General features: G+C 35.7%; 1 long non-coding RNA gene across 1 annotated transcript; it reads left to right on the top strand.

Moving 5' to 3' along the window:
- Positions 1 to 741: 741 nt before the first annotated feature.
- On the top strand, positions 742 to 16078 carry LOC121168290. Its single transcript, XR_005885713.1, has 6 exons — positions 742 to 778; positions 3550 to 3617; positions 9560 to 9655; positions 10857 to 10917; positions 11531 to 11566; positions 16008 to 16078. It is a non-coding gene; the product is annotated as an uncharacterized LOC121168290 (long non-coding RNA).
- The last annotated feature ends 5112 nt before the right edge of the window (positions 16079 to 21190 follow it).

Raw genomic sequence — 21190 nt, 5'->3', positions numbered from 1 at the left:
ATTACCAGGTATACATATGTGTGTATGTGCATGTGTGTACCACTCTTTATTATCAGGTACAGGTGTGTGTGTGTGTGTGTGTGCATGTGTGTATGCACACATGCATGCAAGCACCATTCTTTATTACCAAGTACAGGTATGTGTGTGCACACTTGCATGTATGCACCATTGTTTATTACTAGGTACAGGAGTGTGTGTGTGTACATGTGCGTGCATGCACTATTTTATTACCAAGTACACGTATGTGTGTGCACACGTGCATGCATGTACCACTCATTATAATCATGCTTAGGTATGTGTGTATGTGTGTGCAAGCACATGCATAGATGTAGGTCCTAACACCTGGGTGTTGAAATTGAATTGAAAGAGAAAATGAATTTCTCCGTCAGTTGCACAGTTTTAATTAGAATGTCACATGTGACTAAGACATTTCAACAGTTTCAGGATTTCAAAGAGCTTGACACAGACTTCTTACGTATCATGTCTCCTGCCTTGTTTTAAAAGCACATTAGATTTCACACATGAAAATTATTGACCAAAGAACCTAAAGTGGAAGTTCATTAATCATATTTTAATTGTCTTCACATATTCCTATAATACGTGATGTGTACATGAAAATTTGCATCAATATTGTTGTTAGTGATGTTTGAAATAGTTTTGACTTTTTGATTTATTTCCTAAGCAAATGATAGGTACATTTTTATATAAGTAAAGTATACATTTAAAATATTCTGTTTTTCAGATTATTTATTTGAAGAAAAGTGCAAATGACAATTGGGTAAGTTTCAAATTCCCTTAAAGCTTTTTACCTTTTATAAATCAAGTTATGATTTTACTTCTAGAAGATAATACTGAGCAACTAAATTGAAGAAAATAAATTGCTATGTAAAAGGATCACTTTTAAGTTAAAAGTGATTAAATTAATTAAATTAAAATATTGCACCAAAGGTGGAATTACTCTTCTTGTGATAATAAACACTTTGACCATTCCATACAGTCTGGTTTTAACGCATTGTTATTTTGAAAGGAACCTATACTGTCCGCAAGGGTCAGAAGGATGTGATGTGCATATACAGATATCATGGTCACAGATTCACATTTTGGGGCATTGGATTGCCCCTTGTTATTTATGAAGAAAAAAAGTTCTCTGAGTCATTTTAATCATTTGTAAAAAAATGGGGTGGATAATGCGATAAGCCCCTTCTACTTCTAAAATTCAGAGTTCTTTAAATATTTATTGAATTACTCACTACGTATTAAGAAATGAGTGATTGTGAACACTGGTCTGTGCTGCAGAGGAATTGCATGAGGTTATGAGGTATCTTTTGGGGGAGTCCCTGACAGAGAGGTGGAGGAGGCTACTTTTGTGCCTTTTGATGTTCTAGGCACTATGAAAATATTGTGAAATAACATCCATTAAGTCTTGTACCTCTTTTCTATCACTTTGCATTGAATTTATTATTTGGTATGTGTGACTTTATGTTAAAAGACATAGAAAGTGTGCCATCTAGATCTCAATGAAGCAGTATTTGTCACATCCAATACAAATAGCATATACTTACTGAAAGTTCAGACCAGGGCAGTTATTTGACCTAGCATTTTGGATGCCAGCTAGAATGCCTCCATCGCATACAGGGTATTTCGGTTGAACTGCTCTAACTGCAGCTCCTTCAATTTCCTTACTTCCATCTTTGCCCTGGCCCAGTTCCAGCTCATGTTGGATTTGGGAAGTGAAGCAGAGTAAAGGAGTTTATTCCATCGATCTGCCTCCCCATATAAATGAATATGGCAACCCAAATTCAGATGATGTACAAAGCATGTATTTACACACATTTTCAAAATATTTCTAAGATTTGTTTACTTTTTTGAATGATAGAGGGGAATGCAGAGAGAGACATTGAACATTCTTCCATCGGCCGGTTAACTGTCCAAAATGGCCACAAAGTGAGTCTAGATCTGATTGTATCCAGGATCTAGGAACTCCCCATGCAATCTCCTGTGTGGTTGCAATGAGCCATTATTCCTTGCCTCTAGATCTTGTTGGCAGGAAGCTCTGTATGAAACTTAGAGTAACTGTGACTTGAATCAAGCACTCTGATACGGGATGTTGTATCTAGTCCTGTGGTGCCATACAGATTACTAAAGGCTCATATGAGCATTTCACAAAAAGTGGAGTACATTATATCCTATCTTAGTAGCCTTATTTCTTAATGTGTTACTGGTATATTTTTGCCTTTCTAAAACTGTTTTCATTATTATCATTTTATGCTACAATTCCATAGTCCCTGGGATTTTTCTTACCACTGCCTCAAGTTACCTTCCCCTACTGAGTTCCCCTTTATTATTACTATAATACTTAATACATAAAACAACCATATGTTCATCATTAAGGGCATGGACCATGGCAAAGAGCCCAACTTTGTAGCCTTATCTTAATGTGTTACAGGTATTTTTGAAACAAATATTTTATAATTTATTTTAAGAAATCATGTTTAATTAACCTGTTTGTTTTTTCATTCTTTCCCTTATAATTTCAAATAATTTTGGTTCCACATATCAATAGTTCAATAGTTTGTTTTAGTAATTATCTTTGGCATAATTTCTTAGTAAAAATTTGTTATATGTAGGAATAATATTTACACACATGTATTTTTGTATGATGGCAAGGTTTGCAAGTAAGTGATTCATTTTGTAAATATTTATGTGGCTTATTCTTTGTCCAAGCTATTTGTACCATGCAGTTCTGTTTTTCATAAATATCAGAGTAATTAATTTTATTTTTTAAAAATGCAGACTAACTTCTTTTTATTTGTAATAAATTATAAATTAAGTGACTTTACCTGTACTTATGTGATAAGCCTAGTGAATCATATGGTTTTCCTAGTCCAAAGTTTCACAAAATGATCGCAGATGACCTGGAGATCTCTCAGAGTGAGGTTAAGCTTTCCACATGAATAGTTGTGATTATTGCATGCTGTTGATATTCACTAGGTTGTGCGAGCTTTTTTCACTGTAACATTTGATTTTATCTTTACCTCTTACTAAATAAAATGGGGTATGATTTATGCAGTGCCATGAACTTACTGGAAGTGCAACATGTGTTGATAATTTCATCCATTTTTTTTTAAATAGCATTTAGCCACATGCTGCAAAACTGTGTTAGACCTTTATGGTTTCACAAAATCATAGTGACTTTTCTGTAGAGATGATCGCCTTGAGGCAACAGTGCAAAGCTGCCATGTGTAATGATTCTGAGTCTCTGTTGCCATTGCCTGAAGCTTGCATCCTCCCACATTGCCCTTAGCATATTACTTGACTAATCAAACAGTCCTCCATCTCACATCAGAGAGCAGCATTCATTGGCAAGTGCACAAGTGATCTCCAGTTTTAGGCCCATGTCATCTGCTTACCTGAAATATTTCCTTTTTATCTGCATTTTGTTAAAGTGGATGCATACATTGATAGTGATATTTGTATGCTCTAGAATGTTCATGCTCATTTTCATCTAACATTTGTCTGCATGTTTCTCCATCTTTTGTTATTTTTTAGTGGGCAGCTCGGGTTGCCGAGAGAGAACTCCATAATTTAAAGAAAGAAAATGTATATAAAAGCAAAAAGTAAGTTTCTTAGTGGTAACACTTAACAACTTTTAGCTCTTTTATTGTTACTTTCTTAATTAGGTAATATTATAGGGATAAATAATGAAATTTCAGTGAATCCAGCATTTTTCACTGTGAAGTATTTACTCGTTTTGACCATTGTTTTAAATACTTGGGTCACTGGTATATAATTTGAAATAAACTTCACAGATTTTATGTATATTTTTATGTTTTTCAGTATTTAATATGAACTGAGCTAGTCATCTAATCTAGGATTACTAATTGAGAATGGTTAAATCTGCCTACTGAACAAGTATCTGTGCAGTGAAAAAGGCAAAAATTAAGAAGCTTCAGGAAAAACTTACAATAATGACTGAAATGTATAAAGAAAATGAAATAAAATGTCACCAGTGACAAGGATTATATGACAAGCTGCACTGGATGGCAAGAAAGCTAGACTTCAAAGCCTAAGCATATATTTCATGTTCAGTCTCTGTGATCACTGGATATTCACAATTTATGATTCATTTATAAAATATTATTTGATCTTAAATACTTTCCTCAAGAAAATGTTGAAACTAATATTTGACATTCTAAACTATTACACAAAGGCTTGTGTAATCATTATCATGTGATTCCTCAGTGTAAGATCACCTTAAATTAGATCATAATTGATGCTATCTGACTGGGTCAGGGGATTCAGTTCCATTCAATTTTGCATGCATCCACCTCTAATATGTATAAAGCTGACACTTCTCCTTTGTGCTGATTGCTCCTGCTCAGGTATTCTATGTCTTAATTAAAGTTTCATTTGTCTAGTTGATCAGGGTGACTCCTCAAGCTATACTTGACATCAGTTTTTCTATCATATATTATATTAATAAGCACTTTATGACATTTCAAATGCTAGAGAGGAACTTCTTATTAAGGAAGATTTAGTTTGCCTAATGGGATGAAAGTACACTGTCCAAAATCGAGTGGCCTCATGGGTTCTGGCTTGGTGAGGTTGGAGAACAGTATAGACACCATGTATGATGGAGTGGGCCAGGAATCAGAGAGAGACTGGAAACATACTCTCCTTCTCTGACCTGCCTCTCTAGAGATCTGTCTTCTCTTGGCAACTGTTCAGTGACCTACAACCTCTCTTTAGGTGCAACTAGCTTCTAGATGGTATGATTTGATCCTGCCTCCACCACCAATGAGCTATCATTAATCATTAGCCTCTCTTCTTTGAAAATAAGATTGATTGAATTCAGGGAGGCAAATAATAACATTTTTACTCATTTTATTAATGTATTTTGACCATTTTTATGGTCTGTCCTCTTTTTATGTGTTTATTTGGAGATTCCCAGAGCCGCTCTCCTTCCTCTCTCGTTATTCTCCCCCATACCATTTTCTCCTATATTATACTAGTATTACTTTTTAGCAGCAGTCATGAGTGCATCATTTGTTATTGAAGTGTATCATGGAACTGTAGGTATAACTAATGATATAGAATCTAGTATCAGACTGTCAAGGTGTATTTGACAGCCTTACTTGGAGTCCTCCTTTCAGTTGGGAGTAGAGATGCGAACCAAAACATATCTTACATTACTGGTGCGCTATCCTCCATTGTAAAATTCATCTATGATAATATATGTATATACTTTTTACCCATATTTTTATTCTTTTTTGTATTTTGTGTGCGTGTTTCTCATCAGAGAAAACATATTATTTATTTTGTGGGTAGACTGGCCTATTTATATGCATTTACAAATGAAAGATTGGTACAAATGGTTCAAGTTCATTGTTATAGTTGTGCGATATTCCAAAAAGTAGAAGCACCACATTGTTTTTGTTTAGTATAAACAATTCCACTTTCAAGGATATCTGGATTGTTTGCATTTCTTTGCTATCGTGGATTGTGCTGCTGTAAATATAGGTATACAGGCCACTTTCTCATATTCAGATTTCAATTCATGTGGATATATTCCCAGAAGTGGGATACTCAATCATATGGCAGATCAGTTTCCACTTGCCAAAGCACTCTCCATACTGATTTCCATAGTGGCTGGACAAGGTACACTCCCCACCAGTGTGGAGCAGGTGTGCTTTTTTCCCTCATTCTTATGAGAGGTGGTATTAGTAGATTTCTGTGTGTAGGTCTTTCTCACTGGAGGGAGGTGGGACATCAGTATGGTTTGTATTTGCATTTCTCTAATGGCTATGGAGCCTGAGCGCTTTTTCATATGTCTGCCAGTCATTTGAATTTATCCTTTTGACAAATTCTGCTCATGTCCTCCATCTACTTCTTAATGGAGTTGTTTGGCTGTTGTTTGAGTATCTGAAGCTCTCAGTAAATCTTGGATGTTATTCCACTATCTGTTGTATATCGTGCAAAGAATCTTTTTTTTTTTTTTTCCATTTGGTTGATTTACAGACTGTTTTTCTCCAAACTCCCCACTATTATTCTGGTGTAATCCGTTACCACTTATACCTGAGCCATTCCAATAGCTTCATGAGATCTTCCCATTTCCATTGTTGCCTTCAAAGAATCATTCCCTGGCTACCTAATTAAAACATGTGAAACCCCTTTCCCTATTCTATCTTTTATATTTTTTCATAGCCCTTATTATTTTTGTTTGTTGTCCTTATTGTCCTGTGATTATTTTTTAAAAGCATTTTCACATTTAAGGTAAACTTCATGAGTGAATGGTGTTCTCCTGTTTTGTGTCTAAAGCTATGCAAGCCTGAATACATGTGAGACTGAAATCAGAAAACATGTGAGACTGAAATCAGAAACCCAGAGCTTCTTTCAGAGCTCCCAGTTGAGTGCAGGAGCACATCTACCTAAGCACTCCTGTGCTGCTTTCCAGGCTGCATTAGCACAGAGCTTTGTTGGAGACCAGGAAGCAGCCAGGTCTTAAACAAGCATCCATATGGAATGCTAGTGTCACAGGCAGAGGCTTAACATACTATACCACAGTGCCAGCCTCAGAAATTTCAATTATGAAATATTTCCGTAGCTCATGTTTTTTATCATAAAGGGCAACAAAATACAATTTGATGTTTCATTAGTAAATTAATTAGTAAATTAATGATGGGCATTCCTGGCTAATTTTTACTTTCTGTTTTTTAAAAAAATTTCTGCTTGGTAACATTTGTAATATAACATCAGTGCTAACTAGTAATTTATTAAGCATATATTTCCAGGTGAGATTGAGCAAGGCAAAATAAATATCAGTTCTCATTGTATGAGCAAGTGTCTAATACACAGTATGTATTGTGCCACATTTTGGTGGTTGTTAGTTAATTAGCTACTTACTGTGATGCCCAAGCATAGTACACTGTGATGCCCAGGCATAGTACTGAAATGTCTTGCACTGTCCTAAGCATAAGCATGATATTATGTTTTTTCTTTTTTAAAGAGAATGTATTTGTGTCAGATAAATTTTGTTTTGGCATTAATTACAGTGCTATTGACTCTGAGCCCAATGTTAATAAGTCAATAATACTATATTAAATGAATCAAAACTCAAGCAAACCTAGAATATAGTAAGTATTGGTTGACTGATGAAAGTGTTTTGTTATAATCTAGCAGAAATGTTGCCTTGTGTTTTCCTTAGAAGTAATGATACACCATTTAACACTTCAGGATTTTTTTTTACTGATGAAGTATTTTCTTAATTCCTTTTGTGGTCTAAAGTTAGACACCAGGGAACACAGAATTACTGAGAGAACGAGAAAGAAATTTATCGAAAGAGAGCAAGGAAAATGAACTAGCTGCTGGTTCATTCCGCAGAAGTCTGTAAGGCCACAGAACTTCTCCCGGACAGAGATCTGTCTACTGTTTTCCTCCTAGGATAGCTGAAACAATCAGGGCTGGGGCGGAGCACACAAGCTTCATCCTGGTCGCCCATTTGGGTACTAGGCATCTCAGATATCAGGTACCCTCCTTGCAGAGCTGACTTAGTCATTAATATGAGTATCTGCAATGCATATGAGCAGCTTATGTTAAAATCTAAGGGCCCTATAAGTACATACTATTGCAAGTAGCATGCACACTAATAGAAATAGGCAGTACTTATTATACTACTAACATAATTGACTTTGGGTGTAGTATGATTTTGCTTCTTTCTGATTTGAACCAGAAGCCAACTCAAGACTTAAAACTGATTTAAAATGATTTATTCATTTACTTATTTGAAAATCAGCATTAGAGAGAGGGAGAGGAACCTTGCTTCTGCTGGCTGATACTTCACATACCTGCAGCAGCCAGGGCTGTGCCTGGCTGAGGATCTGCATGTGGGATTTCCCACATCATTAGCCACCAATCTAAAATGACTTAAACATGCTTTGTTGTGGCTGACTCCTGTGTATCAAATATAATGCTGCTTTATATAGGAAGTCTGGGTAAATAGTATTTAAACATGTTATTTCATTTATTTTATCTTTTAAAATTGCATTTCATTTTATGACACAATTTCAAAGGCTCTGGGATACCCCTAACCCCTCCACATACACATACCCTTCCCCATGGTGGATTTCTCCACCTTCTTGCAGTAATAGAAAAATCCAGTCAAGATTCTTTCATTGCAAGCATGTACCATGCATATAAATTCCAGCATCTTATTGTCCATATAAATTCAACAATTTCTTGGGGAGACCAGCTGTGGTCTGGAAGCAGAGCAGGTAGAATATCATCTTGATCAATTAAAGACACAACATAACATCGACAATAATTTACAGCATTATGGAGTTAATTGACATGGTATTGAGTAACCAATATATTAGAAAATGCGGGTTTTTAGCCACATCCTGTGATTACTTCATTGACATTTCTATTTTAGTTTATACACAGCTGGCTGCTATACACCTTAAAATGGCTATAGGGTACTATTCAGCTGTCTCATGTCTATTTTCATTTTAGTATTTAGCAGTTTATAGTGTTGAAGCATAATTTTTACTGAACTTGGCAGATTTTAGATAGTCTAAACTGGCTTATAACTCTAACAAGGCATATGTCAACAGTTGAGGTACAGAACAGTTTTAGGAGGGGTGTACAGAGAAATCTTCAATACCTTAGTGAGGAGTAACTTATCTTTATGTCCTATCTGGTAAGGTATATGTGAGTCCTAGCTGACCTTTTTCTGTCTGGTTCTAAGCTTTCCTTGTTTTTCTCTGACTATCTAATCTAATTTGGGGAGGAGAGTGGCTCTGGAGCGACCCTGATGGTTATTGCAAGAGAGGTTGGGGATCCAAAGTGGAACTAAGTATGGAGCAGAGAAAGCTCCGCTCTTGAGTTTCAAAGGGAATTTACTGTTCTTCTCTTTCTGCGGACTGCTCAGGGCTCCTCGCCTTTTAGACCCTGTGAGGAAGAATCTGGGCTTCTTCCAACCCATGTGGGAGTTCTTGGCCTACCAGGGCAGTCCAATTCCCTGTGGTCTCCCTGACAGTTGGGATATAGCTCTGGATGCCTGTACTGATAGTTCTTGGTGAGGATCTAGGAGTCTCCAGGGTTGGTATACAAGCCTCCTCCTGTCCACCTGCTCCACTTTGGGGTCCCCCCACCCCGCTCTGTGCATTTGACCTCCTGTTAAGAGGTTGTCAGGATCACTCTTGATTCCTCCAGTATGTCTTTATGGTTTTGCTAATGTCTAATGCTGATTCGAGTTTGTTATCTATAAGTTATCTGTTATATTCATTTTTTACCTTTTCAATCTTATTTCTGTGCCAAATTCATTCACAAAACTCAGGAGACTGTTGTGATAACAGGATTATTTTAAGAGTTGTTGCTTTGAAATTTGAGTGTGTAATGTTAATTCTACATCAGAAATGCTTGCATATTAGTTATTCATGCTGTGTTTGCAGTGGTAATTATGGATAATTTTATGGGAAACTCCAGTTTTGATACAGTTAAAACACTATAAGTCTTTATGACATGCCTTCAATGTATTATAAATTTTCATTTTTGCTTTAAGGAACCTGCTGATCGAGGAACACTGCCACATAGAAGAAAAAACCATCTCGATTGCTGATGCAAATTTCAAATCTACAAGAGGAGTTGACTTATATTGGTATTAATGCTTTTTCTTTTGTGTCCTGGAGAATAGCCAGAAAAATATTTAAGCAGCCAAATATAAGTAGCCTATTTGGCTACTTTTTAATTCCAAGTTCTTGCTGTTGTGAAATCCCATACAAAATCTTAAAAGGAAAAACAATACCCTCACGCATGTGATTTTTAATCTCATGTTTGAGTATGGACCAGTATTACCTATTACATCAAGGAATTTATGAATAGACACTTATTTCAAGGTTTAACTCTTTAGTTCCAATGAAGAAGAATGTGTAGGATATGAAGGGATTCAGCAATTACATTATAAAGAATATATGAACCATAATTAGTATTATTTGTATAGGTTTATAAGAGAGTAAGTTTAGTTTTTACTTTGGAGCTTTCCTTACTTGGCCAAAGGAATACTGGAAAGCCTAAAGACAAAGGGTAAGATTCAGCTGTAATTGCATACTTGCAGTACTTCATTATATGTCAGGAAGAGTAAGGATGTGTTGGGTCTTATTTCAATGAAGGAAGTAGCTGGTTTGTCCTCTTTTTTGATTTATTCACTTGAAAGACAGAACAAAGATAGAACCTGGAGGTAGGGGTAGAGTAATACACACACAAGCACACAGAATGGGAGAGAATGACCCTTCCATTTGCTGATTAACTCTCCAAATGGTCACAACACCCAAGGCTAGGTCAGTCTGAAACCAGGAGCCAAAAGCTTCCTTTGGAACTCCCCCATTGATAAAAGGGCATGAACATAGAGCCAGCATCCTTTACTTTCTCAAGCACATTATCGCAGTGCTGGATTGTATGTGTAGTAGTAGCTAGGATTTAACAGGTATCCATATAGTTATCAGGTGATGTAGGTTGCCCTCTGTGCCACAGCATCAGTCCCATAAGATATATAATTTTGTGAGGAAAATAATTCATTTCCTATAGCCATTTAAACATTATGAATATCTGGATGAATCTTCCATCATGCACTTACAATATTGTATGAAACATTGTTTTAGGAAAGTTTAATGAGTAGAATTTACATTAGATAAAGAAAAAATGAGAATTCTATTTGATATTTCTCAGCATGTGCAGTTTTTGTTATTTGTTCCAGGAAATAGATTGTTCTTGATGTTGTAATGTATATTTTTAAAGTAGAGTATATTATTTTATTACGGTGATTACATATGAATAATTGAAAATTTATATCTTCTAAACAGTAAAAAAGCCAAAGATACTGAAGAAAGAGTGAAAAGAACCACTGTTTATTACCAAGGAAGGGTAAGTGTGTGTGTGTGTGTGTGTGTGTGTGTGTGTGTGTGTGTGTGTGTGTGTTTATTCATTGTGTGAGTGTTGTGCATGTTTAGGTGTGTATGTATATATTTATTGGAGCCTGTGTCTTTATGTAGAATGGAAAGGGAAAAGTGATTCCTTTACTAGTTTTATATCTTTCTTGATGTGTTACATGTGGTATTCATTCATTTCCATGTTTTTGGTGCTTCAAAGAATGTGTAATAAAAAAAATCTCATGTCACCATGTCTCCCGTCTTTGGCAAAAAAAAAAAAAAATTACATTGCAGAAATAAAAATAGATTCTAACTCACCAGTTAGGTCACATATTCAACCAGGCTGGTTATCTGTTAATTGACAGTTTCTTTTGTGGCTGATTACTGACAAGGGATCATAAAACAAAAGCGTATGAATTACAAATTTTAGCTGCTTTTAGTGTACTTACACACAATTGATGATGTGTTCATGAAATTATGCATTAAGTTTTGTTTACTGACACAAAATGTGTGTGGAATATTTCTTCGCTTGTGAGTTACTTCCTATGTTAAAGACAAGATGTTCTTTTAGTTTAAGAAAACTAATTTTCAAGCATTCTGTTTTTCAGGTTATTCATTATAAGAAAAAAGCCCACAATAATTGGGTAAGTTTCAAATTGCCTTAAAGATTTTTCTATTTCTTAAAATAAATTTTGCTTTCCCTTCAGGAAGATAATACTGGGGATTTAAATTTATGAAAAAGATAGTATCTAGAAACCAATAGTGATATTACATTCTATTTGCAGAAATAATACATTATCAAATGGTGGTTGTTCCTACAGTCTTCTTTCAGCACTTTTCTTCCTCAAAAGTAGCCTAGAAGAGGGTAAGAGGGTTAGAAGAACTTGGTGCATATGCTCATGTTTATGTATTTACATTTTGTTACATTGGATTGCCCCTTGTTATCTAGAGGAGCCAGAAAGGTCTCTGCACCATTTTACTCATTTGTGAAATAAATGGGATTAGAAAAAGAGCTAGCTAAAGCCCTTTCTAGTTCTAAAATTGAGAATTCTATTAAGTGTTGGTACAAATTAAGAAAAGGGTCAACTGGGGAACTAGTTGTCTGCACTGCGGAGGAACTGCATGATGAGGACGTGAAGTGGCTGTAACTTTGAGCAGTTAGAAGGAAGAACAGAGATGGAGCTGTTGGCAGTAGCTGTCCACTGGGGAGTGCCTGTCACAGGGAGGTGGAGACAGCATTCAGGGATGTTTGTCAGATGCTTGACACTGATAAGCATGAAGTCAATGTTAACTGGTGTTACCATTGCTATTACAGTGAAGAGAAGTCTGAGAGGAGCATGGAATGAGAGAGTGGTATATTGAATGTCAGGTCCCTCCCCTTTCTGACATTCTGTTTGTTTTGGTTTCAAGAGTTCAAGTGAAGATTCATTAGCGAATTAGCTAGGATCATTATAGATTCGGTTTTCTTCACCGTATCTCACCACTTTCTAAATACTTATGCTTATTATTTTCAAAATTTATTCATTTTATGTGAAAAGACAGATTTACAGAGAACAGGGATACAGAGAGAAAGATCTTGCATCAGCTGGTTGACTCTGCAGGTGGTCACAATCGCTGGAGCTGAGCCAATATAAAGCCAGGAGCCAGGAGCTTGTTTTGAATCTTCCATGAGAGTGTATGGTTTCCCAAGCCTTTGTGCCATACATTACTGGTTTTCCCAGGCCACAACCAGGGAGCTGGATGGGAAGTGGGGCAGCTGGAACATGATCTGGTACCCATATGAAATCTTGATGCATGCAAGGCAAGAATTTATTTTTTAAAGGTGAAGATGATGTGTATTAAATTCTTGCTATTTTAGGCAAGATACTTAAAAGTAGTTTGCACATGTTCCTAACTAAACCCGTTTAATAAGTATAAATTGGATTATACCATTTCAGATTTTATAATGACAAAACAGCCCAAGATCACATAATTAGATAGTGAAGGCTAGAAATAGAAATTATAGTCTGTTAGAGTCCAGTCTTATACATATTCTATTAGTTTTTGTGGAATTTATTGTTTGGTAAGTGTGACTTTAACATTAGTACATGCAGAAGGTGTGCCTTCTACATTTCAGGAAAATGGTATTCTGTAGATTTAAGAAAAGTAATATAGACTTACCGAAACAATCAAATCAGCACTGGCATTTGTTCTGGTGTTTTAGAATGCCAATTAGGTTGCCTACATCACATACAGGAGGGGTAACTTGGTTCGGCTACTGATTGCAGCTCCTGAGATTTCCTTACATATATTTTGCCCTGGGCCAGGTTCCCTGTTGTTGAGTATGCAGAGTGAAACATTGGTTGAGTGCTCATTATATAGATCTTCTCCTCACATAAGTAACTACAAAAGTCATCGTTCAGATGAAACAAAAATTGTGTGTTTTGTGTTTGTGTGTACTTTTTGAAAACCATTTTCAAGGATTATTTACTTGAATTCTGGGAAAAGGGATTAAATGAGAAAGAGAGAGAGAACAATGATTTATATTTTTTCATTCTTCAAAGACCACAGAGACCTGAGCCAGTAGCTTCAGGCCTCCTAGGTGTGTGGCAATGATCCATCCCCCCCTCCCTGTAAGGCACATTGGCAAGAAGTTCTTTGTGAAGCTTAGAGTAACTGTGACTTGAATCAACAACTCTGATATGGGATGATGGTAAAACATAGAGATGGCTGAAACTTCTGAGCTACAATGGTTATGAAAATTTAACAAGAAAGGGGCTGTACTATATCTTATTATTTGCATCCTGAATTCTTAATATATTACTTTAATATTTACTTACTATTACTTAATATATTACAGAACTTCTAAAGAATATTTCACAATTTGTTTTTTACAAAAAGGCAGCTTTCACACTTGATGAACTTTGTTCTGTTTCTACTTTGTTTTTCTTATAATTTCAGTTGTTTATTACTTGTTTGACCTTTCTCCACCCATTTAGAGTTATTGCCTTCTTCCTTTGAACCTACACAGAGCTGTCCTGTATGTCTGGTGATGAATATGTCTTGTATGCCTGGTGATAAATTACTGAGGTCATTTGTACAAAACTTTTTAAACTAATATACCTAAAACTAAGAAATTTTATGTATTCCAATGCATATTTTAAAAGCATGATACTTAGCCACATTGTTTTTCCCTCCATCCTTTCTTATTGTTCTATTTTAGCTTTTACAGTGATTTAGTTCCATTTTACAGTGATTTACTTCCATTTACTATATAACAAATTGTACCTTCCTTTAAATTAAAAACTCCAAAAACAATAAATAGAAAATGTAGTGTTCCTCTGGAATACAAAGGCCAAGAAAATTACCAAAATTCAAAATACCATGTACATATATGTGTGTGTGTACGTATCTATACATTCATATATGTATATTTTTCAGCTCTGTCAATTATCCACAAATAATTGAACACATAGCATGTCTTTTGGAAACCTTTTTTTTTTAAGTGTAATGGTCTCCATTTCTGTATGTATTGTGAAAGACAAGGTTTCATTTTTTTAAATAATTGAGTACTATTAACATATCTGTGAAAGTGAAATTATTTATAAAAAACTATTTGAGAGAATAATTAGGATATTAATGAAGCGGGGGGGGAAGAGGTGAGGAAGGACATAAATATGAATAAGAGTGAAACTGGTGTTTCAGTCCACTGAAGTAAACTACTCAGAGCTTGGATGCTTGAAGTTGAGAACTTGGACCTCAGTCTACATCTCCATTATGAATGACAAGGGATCCAGACTTAACAGTTATCATTGTCTCCTAAGACTAAAGTGGGACATGGCTGTCTTTACTGGCAGCTTGCCTTCAACGCCCAACAACAGCCCTTACTGTGATCATCCTTTGTGTCTTTACCCTGAGAGAGTTTCAAGTTCCATTAGTGAGCGAATGTCACTGTTTCCTTAGCAGACCTCTTAGAAGGCTTTGTAGATGGGAGTGCTCAGTGCTTGAACACAGTGTTTTGGCGTATAACATAGTCATTGGCTGAAATTTGTCTTAACCTTTGAGAATAAGCTGTAGACTCAGAAGTAGGTGGGCAGTTCATGTGGCAGTAAAGATGCTGCTTAGGATACCTGGTCCTCTGTTGGGCTGCCTGATTTAAGTCCAGGCTCCTCCGCTTCTTATCCAGCTTCCTGCTAATGTGCACCTTAGGCTAGAGCAGCTGATGGTTGAAGAACTTGGTGCCTGACACCCATGTGGAAGACCCAGATTGAATCCTGGGTTCTTCTTTAGTCTGGCCTGTCTCTGGCTGTGTGGCCGATGAGGAGTGAACTGGTGTTGGAAAAAAAATCTCATTACTATTCAAATAAAAGAATAAGAAAGGGCTTGTGATTATTGCATGCTGTTGATATTCACTAGGTTTTGCAAGCTTTGTTCACTGTAACATTTGATTTTATCTTTACCTCTTACTAAATAAAATGGGATATGATTTATGCAGCGCCATGAACTTACTAGAAGTACAACATGCATTGATATTTTTTATATTTTTAAATAGCATTTAGCCACTGAAACATTTGATTTTATCTTTACCTCTTACTGAATAAAATGGGGTATGATTTATGCAGGGCCATGAACTTACTGGAAGTGCAACATGTGTTGATAATTTCATCCATTTTTTTAAAAAAAAAATAGCTTTTAGCCACATGCTGCAAAACTGTGTTAGACCTTTATGGTTTCACAATATCATACTGAATTTTCTGTAGAGATGATCACCTTGAGGCAACTATGCAAAGCTGCCATGTGTAATGATTCTGAGTCTCTGTTGCCATTGCCTGAAGCTTGCATCCTCCCACATTGCCCTTAGCATATTACTTGACTAATCAAACAGTCCTCCATCTCACATCAGAGAGCAGCATTCATTGGCAAGTGCACAAGTGATCTCCAGTTTTAGGCCCATGTCATCTGCTTACCTGAAATATTTCCTTTTTATCTGCATTTTGTTAAAGTGGATGCATACATTGATAGTGATATTTGTATGCTCTAGGATGTTCATGCTCATTTTCATCTAACATTTGTCTGCATGTTTCTCCATCTTTTGTTATTTTTTAGTGGGCAGCTCGGGTTGCCGAGAGAGAACTCCATAACTTTAAGAAAGAAAATGTATATAAAAGCAAAAAGTAAGTTTCTTAGTGGTAACACTTAACAACTTTTAGCTCTTTTATTGTTACTTTCTTAATTAGGTAATATTATAGGGATAAATAATGAAATTTCAGTGAATCCAGCATTTTTCACTGTGAAGTATTTACTCATTTGACCATTGTTTAAAATACTTGGGTCACCTGAGTATTTAATTTTCCTGCATAATGCTTTTTGCATTATATAATTGGTTCCACTTCCCTTTTCCCTATGCAAATTACTAGTGCCCTGTTATCCCTCGTCTTCATGAAGAAATGTCATTTGCCTTATTGTCAAGTTGACTGCTAAAGCAATGCTTTTCTTCTGTTACATGTATTGGTAAGATTTTTGTGATGTTATAATACTTGAGAGGAACTTCTTAGGAACGTAGATTTATTTTGCCTCAGAGGAGACACATCATCAAAAATTGTGTGATGTTTTGTGTTCAAGATCTGTTGTGGCACCTGTACAATAGATAGCCATTCATTATACAACCAAGTAGTCTCTTACTCCATCACTATACATTCCCTTAAGCCAGAAATAAGTTTGATAACAAATATGATGTTAAAGCAAAGACAAAACTAAACAAAAATACAGTATCAAAGATGCCATTGAATAACCAATTCATAGGTGATGAAAAGAAAACACAAAAGTCTACTTTTCATGATGGTTTCCTTATATTAGAACATATGGTATTTATCCCTTTGGGTTTGACTTATTTCACTGAAGATGATGGTCTCTAGTTGTGACCATTTAGTTGCAAATGATATAATTTCCTTCTTTCTATTGGCTGAGTAATACTCCATAAAATAGAGGTACCACTCTTTATTTAACCACTCCTCTTTGGATGGGCATCCGGATTGTTTCCATGTATTTTCTACTGTAGATTGTGTTGCTGTGAATATAGGATTACAGCTCCCTCTCATACATGCAGTATTCATTTCCTTTGGGTATATTCATTCCTAGGAGTGGGATACTGGTTCCTGAGACAGGTTCATTTGCAATTCTCTAAGTGCTATCTATACTGATTTCCATAATTGCCATACTAGCCTGTACTCCCACCAGCCATGAAGGAGGATATTTTTCTTCCCACTCCCCTGCAAGCAGGTGTTGTTAGTTGAGTTCTGAATGTAGGCCAGTCTGAATGGAGTTAGGTGGTACCTCAGCATGGTTTTAATTTGTATCTCCCTGACTGCTAGGGAGACTTAGTATCTTTTCATATGTCTGTTAGCCATTGGATCTCTTCTTTTGAAAAACCTCTGTTCATTTCCTTTGCCCATTTTTCACAGGGTTGATTATTCATTCATTCATTCATTCATTCATTCATTCATTCATTCATTTTTCTGTTCCTGGGTTTCTGAAGCTCTTTGTAAATCCTGGACATTAGTCCCCTATCACCTGTGTAATGTGCAAAAATTTTCTCCTATTCTGTTAATTGCCTCTTCATTTTGTTAATCATTTCTTTTGCTGTATGGAAGATTTTTAGTCCCATTTATTTATTTATTTTGTCTTTGACTACCTATGATTTTGGGGTCTTTTCTAAGAAGTCTGGTTCCATTCCTATTCGTAGGAGAGAGCTCCCTCTATTTTTCTTTAATACTTTGATGGCTTCTGGGTGTAGATTTAGGTCCTTGAACCATTTAAAGCTGATTTTTGTACAGCGTGGCAAGTGCAGGTCTTATTTCTTGATTCTGCAGGCTGCTATCCAGTTGTCCCAACAGCATTTGCTGAATTGCCAAGAATTTTTTTTTCCTGGATTATTTTCAGTTTTCTTGTCAAAGAGTAGTTGGTAATACATGTGTGGGTTCCCTTCTGATATTTCGATTCTATTCCATTGATATTCTCCTCTGTTTCTGTACCAGTACTAGACTGTGTTGATGACTATTTCACTGTAGTATGTCTTGAGGTCTGGAATTGTGACTCCTTCTGCTTGATTTTTATTCTTCAGGATAGCTTTGGCTATTCGTGGTCTCTTGTGCTTCCAGAAGAATTTTTGTATCTTCTATTTCTGAAAGAATGCTGCTGGGATTTTAATTGGGATTGCATTGAATCTCTATATTACTTTTGTGCTTCCAGAAGAATTTTTGTATCTTCTATTTCTGAAAGAATGCTGCTGGGATTTTAATTGGGATTTCATTGAATCTGTATATTACTTTTGGTAATATGGACATTTTGATGATGTTGATCCTGCCAATCCAGGAATATGGTAAATTTCTCCATTTTTCAATGTCTTCTTCTATTTTCTTTTTAAATGTTTTATAATTTTCATCATAGAGGTCTTCCACATATTTGGTTAGCTTAATACCTAGATATTTAAGATTCCTCTCTGCTTTAGGGACTGTATTTACAATTTCCTTCTCAGCCATGGAATTATTTGTGTACACTAGTGCCATTGATTTATGTTCATTAATTTGTATCCTGCTACCCTGCCAAAGTCTCTTATGAGATCCAGTAGTGTCTTGACTGAGTTTTTTGACTCTCCTATGTAGAGGATCATGTCATCTGCAAATAGAGATACTTTCAGTTCCTCGTTTCCAACTTTAATTCCTTTGATTTCATTTTCTTGCCTAATAGCTTTGTTACGGACATCCAATACTATGTTGGATAATAATGGATGGTGACAGTGGACATCCCTGTCTAGTTCCAGATTTTAGTGGAAAGACTTCCAGTTTTTATCTATTTAGTATAATGCTGGCATTGGCTTTGATTGTGCTGTAGAATGTTCTTTCTGTGCTGATATTGCTTAGGGTTTTCATCATATAGTGGTGGCGAATCTTATCAAATGCTTTCTCTGCATCTATTGAGATGATCATTTTTTTTTCAATTTGTTGATATGATGTATCACATTTATAGATTTATGAATGTTGAACCTTTCCTGCATGTCTGGGCTGAATCCCACCTGGTCCAGGTGAATGATCTGCCTGATGTACTGTCGGTTCCTGTTGGCTAGTATTTTGTTGGGGATCTTTGCATCTTTTTTCATCAAGGATATTGGTCTACATTTCACTTTTTCTGTTGTTTTCCATCTGGCTTTGGTATTAAGGTGATATTAGATTCATAGAGTTTGGAAGGATTGCCTCCATTTCTGTTGTTTGGAAAAACTTGTGGAGAATTGGAATAAATCCTCTTGAATAGTTCCCCTTGAAAAGTTTTTTTAGAACTCAGCAGTGAAACCATCTGGTCCAGGACTTTTCTTGGTTAGCAGGGTTTTAATTTTGAATTCAATTTCAGTCCAATGTATAAATGTATTTAGGTTGTGAATTGCTTCTTGATTTAGTTTTGTGGCTGTATGTGTCCAAAAAATCTGTCCATCTTTTCTGCGTCTTCTGATTTGTTTGCATATAATTGCTTGTACTAGTTCCTAATATTTTCCTGTGTGTCTGGGCTATGTATTGTTATATTTTTTCTTATCTCTGATGCTATAGATGCTTATCTTCTCACTCCATTTTTTGATCAGTTGGGCAGGTGGGGAGTCTGTTTTGTTGATTTTCTCAAAGAACCAGCTCTTTAATTTATTATTCTCATATATAATTCTTTTGGTCTCTCTTTATTTAATTTCATTCCTTATTTTGATTATTTCATTTTTTTCTACTTATTTTGGATTTCTTTGCTGTTGTTGTTTGGATCCTCCAATTGCAGGGTTAACTCATTTATTTGGTTCCTTTCCAGTTTCTTAACATAAGCATTGACTGAGATGAACTTTCCTCTTAACACTGTCTTGATTGTGTCCCAAAAGTTTTGGTTTGTTGTGTTGATGCCTTCATTTGTTTCAAGCATTTTAAAAATTTTCCCTTTGATTTCCTCTCTAATCCAGCAATCATTTAGTAACATATTATTCAGTCTCCATGTGTTTGCAAGTCTTCTTGGGTGTTTTGACTTTTGGTCTCTATCTTCACTCCATGATGGTCTGAGAAGATGCGTGGTATGATTTCAATCTTTTTTTTAATTCATTGAGGCTTGTTTTGTGGTCTGTAACATGGTCAGTTCTGGAGAAGGTTCCATGTGCTGATGAAAAAAATGTGCATTCTCTGTAGGGTAAAATTTTTGGTAGATATCAAGTAAACCCATTTGTTCTACAGTTTGGGTGATTCTGTTGTTTCTTTGCTGAGTTTCAGTCTCGTCGAACTGTCCTTTGATGTTAATGTGGTATTAAAGTCCTCACTATGAATGTATTGCAGTCTATTCCTCCCTTTAAATCCATCAATATTTGTTTCACATAGCCAGATGCCTTAGCATTTGGTGCACGTACATTTATTATATTGATCTCTTCTTGCTGAATGGATCCTTTGATCATTAGGTGGTGTCCTCCTTCATCTCTTTTGATGGTTTTCACATCAAAATCTATGTCATCTGATATAAGAATAGCTTCACCCACACGTTTTTCTTTACCAGTTGCTCGAAATATCTTTTCCATCCTTTCCCTTTCAGTTTCCTCTGATCTTTGTTGGTGAGATGTGTCTCCTGCAAGCAACAGCTAGATGGAGTTTGTCTTTTGTTCTAGTCCTCTAATCTATAGTGTTTGATTGATATTTTTAAGCCATTTACATTCAGTGTTAATATGGATAGGTTTCAGTTTGGTGCTGTCATTTTAGCAATGGGTTGTTATTTGATTTAGTCTTCTGCTAGTCTTTTAGTGGGATGTTCTTCAGATTTGCCTTTGGTTTTGGTAGTTGCTATTCCTTTTTGCTTTCACGAGAACATCTTTCATTTCATTTGCAAGACAAGTCTAGAAAGCAGTTTCTTGGATTTATCTTTGCTGTGGAATAATATTATTTCATTTTCAAAGACAAAGAAAAGTTTTTCAGGATATGGTACTCTGGGCTGAAAATGTTTCCCTTTTGAATCTGGAATAAGTCACTCAATTCTCTTCTGGCATTTAGTATTTCCTCTGAGAGGTCAGCTGTGAGTCTGGGGTTCCTCTATAGGTCATTCATTTTTTTCTTTTACGTGCGCATTTCCTTATGTCCAACTGAAGAGAGCTTGATTACATGTGTTGTGGTGAGGTTCGCTTTTGATCAACTCTGTTGGAAGTTTTATGACCCTCCTGTATATTGTTTCCCAATTCTTTTCCAGCTTTGGGAACTTCTTATTTATTATTTCTTTTAGTACATCTTTAA

The sequence above is a fragment of the Ochotona curzoniae genome, unplaced genomic scaffold (genome assembly GCF_017591425.1).
Source record: "Ochotona curzoniae isolate NIBS_2020 unplaced genomic scaffold, NIBS_Ocur_1.0 patch94, whole genome shotgun sequence".
NCBI classification, from domain to species: domain Eukaryota; kingdom Metazoa; phylum Chordata; class Mammalia; order Lagomorpha; family Ochotonidae; genus Ochotona; species Ochotona curzoniae.
Note: the sequence above shows the minus strand (reverse complement) of the source record. Positions and strands in the feature narration are given on the sequence as shown.